The sequence below is a fragment of the Crocuta crocuta genome, unplaced genomic scaffold, assembly GCF_008692635.1.
Source record: "Crocuta crocuta isolate KB4526 unplaced genomic scaffold, BGI_CrCroc_1.0 scaffold20, whole genome shotgun sequence".
Taxonomy (NCBI): Eukaryota; Metazoa; Chordata; class Mammalia; order Carnivora; family Hyaenidae; genus Crocuta; species Crocuta crocuta.
In genome coordinates this window covers 7,748,153-7,752,040 of record NW_027527932.1, presented here as the reverse complement: position 1 = coordinate 7,752,040, position 3,888 = coordinate 7,748,153, and the positions used below count along the sequence as shown (strand labels likewise).

General features: G+C 47.8%; 1 long non-coding RNA gene across 1 annotated transcript; it reads left to right on the top strand.

Moving 5' to 3' along the window:
- Window positions 1–1,464: 1,464 nt before the first annotated feature.
- Window positions 1,465–2,720, top strand: LOC144221384 (uncharacterized). Its single transcript, XR_013332063.1, has 3 exons — window positions 1,465–1,572; window positions 1,990–2,104; window positions 2,316–2,720. It is a non-coding gene; the product is annotated as an uncharacterized LOC144221384 (long non-coding RNA).
- Window positions 2,721–3,888: the final 1,168 nt, after the last annotated feature.

The window sequence follows — 3,888 nt, the reverse complement described above, 5'->3', positions numbered from 1 at the left end:
ACAAAGACACTCTACTCAAGCTCTTTCCGAATGAAACAAGCATTATAAACGAAGTTAGAAGAGCCTCTATAAGTGTGAGTTACTTTATTTAGGGTCCAGTCGTTATTCAAAAAATATACGTTTTGGGGGGCACCTAGGGGGCTCAATCCGTCAAGGGTCCGACTTCGGCTCACGTCATTATCTCATGGTTGGTGAGTTCAAGCCCTGCGCCCAGTTCCGTGCTGACAGCTCAGAGCCTGCAGCCTGCTTTGGATTCTGCATCTCCCTCTCTCTCTGCCTCTCACCTGCTCACTCTCTGTCTCTCTCTCTCCTCTCAAAAATAAACATTAAAAAATTAAAAAAATAAGCGCTTCTGTGGATAAAACCTAATCACAAAACCAAAAGCACTCCTGGAAGCCATATCCAAGATCTGTTCTGTTGATACATCTTATCTTCTTCTCTACAGTGGGAAATGGAATTTGAAAGCCTGGCTATCCCGGCCCGGCCAACCTTACAGATTAGAAAAGGACACGAATATTTGGACAAAACAGATCAACATCTACGAAATACGCGGGGATGCTGCCAGACCACCCAGACCTCAACGTCTACGCCTGTACTTCCACGTACAATTGTTTCGCTGGCGCCCACCGTAGAGGCCAAGGGCAGGCTGTCCCCAAATGGGCCCCTTCGGCATATTATTTTAAATAAAAGTTACTTAAGAAATAGCCAATGCAAGGACACTCGGACCCTCCTGTCCCCCTGAAATCAGGAACAGAATCTTCCCTATGAGAAATACCCTCCCTGTACTAAGAAACAAAAAGACCTTTTCACCGCCAGAGACAGGAACTTGAAAGCCAAGAAAGCTGTAAAAACAAATCTTGGTTTTTCCCCCTCTGAACTCCCTGCTAATTAAAGCGCCCAGGCACCTGTTTTCTTCAGCCTGTCAATTCTTCACAAACGTATTGTCTCTTTGTCTAAAATGTATAAAAACTGCCCTCCCTGGTCATTCCGTCAGGTCTCTATGTTAATGTCGGGCCTCTGCCCACAGGTAACAAAACTTGGGTTTTCTCCTGTTCGTTTGTCGTCTGGACGTTGAACGGGGTGCAGCTGGAAGACCTTCAAAGGTGAAGAAGGAAGATCTGTTTCCTTCCATCCACCGCGGATCACACAACAACGTAATGGGCCGGCAGGACTCCCCGATAACTTCTTCCCGCGGTAATTACCGTGAAACGAATTCATCCCCAGTTCCTTTGGGCACCTGGGGCCACAGACCCCCAAATCGGCAAGCTCCTTCGTTCACCAGAAACCGACTTGGGGGCAGAGGTGGCCTTTTTGAGAAACGACTTCCCTTGGAGGCTGAGAATCGGAAACTAAAAGGGTGCTGCTCCGAGGTGCTCTGATGGTGCTGGGGGGGCCCCCCAAATCCGTACTGAGATGTGGGGATACTGCCCGGGGCCTGGCCACGCGTNCGCGGGCTGCCGGGGCCAGACCCAGCCACGTGCGGGGCTCTCGCGCTGTGGGCGGTTGCGGTGCTCGGTCGCATGACTTTTCTCTCTCTCGCTAACAACACGGCACGCGGCGCACCCGTCTCGGGTGTGTACCATTCGGCGGCTCTTGCTGACGGTCACGGACGGTGCACGACGCGCCCCCCGACCGGGGCCTTTCAGGGGCCACCCCCACGGCCCCCAGGGCCGCGCTAGCAAGCGCTGGTCGGCTTTTCTGTGTCTGTGAATTTGCCTATTCCCAGCATTTCATGTAAATGCAATCATGTAGCCTCGTATGTCTGGCTTGCATTTAGCGTGAATGCTTTCCAGGCCCATTCCTGTATCTGTACTTCACTCTTGATTTTTTTGTTTTTTTGTTTTTTTTGTTTTTTTTTAATCGCTGGAGAGATTCTAGTGTATGGATTTACCGCATTTTGTTAATCCATGCATCGTTTGGCTATTATGAATACATCCAGGAACGCTCTTGTACAACTTTTTGCATGGGTGGGTGTTTTCATTTCTGCAGACTACGTGCCTAGGCTTGGAATTGCTGGGTCATCGAACTCTGTGTTTAAACGCTTGAGAAACTACCAACTGTTTTCTGAAATCCCTGCAGCATTTTACATTTCCGCCAGCAGTGTGTAAGTGTTCCAATTTCTTCACGTTCTTGCCAGCACTTGTTATTATCTGACCTCTTGATTAGAGCTCTCCTGGTGGGAGTGAGTAGTATCTCACTGTGGTTCTGACTCCTTTATAATCTCCTGAGTATGACCCTGTGATTGTAAAGGGTTTCTGGAATAACAAACTATTAAACTGTATATATGCTAACACGTATCTCATATTATCTTACAGGTCGGGTTCTGCAGAGTTAGATTGTTTAAAGCTTCAGGGTGAGTGAGTATGTCAGCTGGCCAGGGTGTGGCAGGACATCTCTGAAGGAAAGATGGAGAACCAAGAATAAAAGCCAGGATCTTCTTGAACTTGATCCCAGCAGCACTGGAAAACTGATCTGCATAAAGGGGGCGCTCATTAAAAGTGTTTTGGGGGGGCGCCTGGGTGGCTCAGTCGCTTAAGCGTCTGACTGGCTCAGGTCATGGTCTCGGGGTTCATGAGTTCGAGTGGTTAGTCAGGCTCTGTGCTGACGGCTTGGAGCCTGGAGCCTGCATCAGATTCTGTGTCTCCTTCTCTCTCTGCCCTTCCCCTGCTCATGCCCTGTCTCTCTCTCAAAAATAAAGAAAAATTTTTATTTTTGAAAAAGTGTTTTGGAATGAGTGAGGGTGTGTGGATGCCCTGTAACTTGGATCAAGTCCTTTCCATGTGACCAAGTATTGCACAGAGCCTGTAACTGTAAAAACATGTCAGAGACGTTAGCCCAGTATGCCTCTAGGAAACTGAGATTTAGTCAGGTAGCCAAGACAAATATACGAGCAGACTCATGATGTAATTAGATAATAAAAGTTGTACACAGACACAATGTGATAGCTTCCTATATGAGAAGTACTACAATATATATTAAGAGGTATAGATACTATGAGGTACCACTTTTGGCTGGAATAAGGCAAGAAAACAGCATGCAAGTTTTCTTCTTTTAAGCACTAAAGGATGGGGCATCTGGGTGGCTCACTCAGTTAAGCATCTGACTTTGGCTCAGGTCACAAATTCATGGTAAGTGGGTTCAGCACCGCATAGGGCTCTGTGCTGAAAGCACAGAGCCTAGAGCCTGCTTCGGATTCTGTGTTTCCCTCTCTTTCTCTGCCCCTCCTCAGCCTGTGTGCTCTCTCTCTCCAAAATAAATAAATAAGTAAATAAGAAATACAACTTAAACATTAAAGGATGATGTGATTCTGGTGAGCGGAGAGTGACAATTTCTCCTTGACCAAACTTCAGCCAGGCCTCTTTGAACCTCCGTCTCAACTAGGCCTCGACCGTGGCCTATAAAAACAACAGGCTCTGAGCACAAATGATTCTGTCCACATTCTCACCCACGTTAGAAGACACGAGCGTGGTTTCTACCAGCCCAAGACCCCATGCCTGGGAGGCCCCTGGCCTCCTTTAGCGTCCCTGTCTGCAAAAGCGCAAGTCTGCCAATAGAAGGTACTGGTTTGTCCTAGCCCACACCTGACAGGAGCCCCTGACTGCTGTTTCTTGGAGCATTTACTGAAAAAAAGCTTACAGTTGTGAATCCTCTCTCTGAACCTGTGAGATGGACACATATGTCTCTCCTAAGACTAGGGAGTGCCTTTCTCAGGGACTTGAAAGCCATTCCTTTGAAATGCAATCATCAGGAAGGATGGGGCCTCTGTCTCCCCATCTAGGAAGATAATTGCCACGTAGCAGATACAGATACAGCGTTTACACTGATTAACCCTTTGTAATTTTTCACTCCCCCGGCTTTATCTGTGACAACAGGAGAGGAAGACGCTGC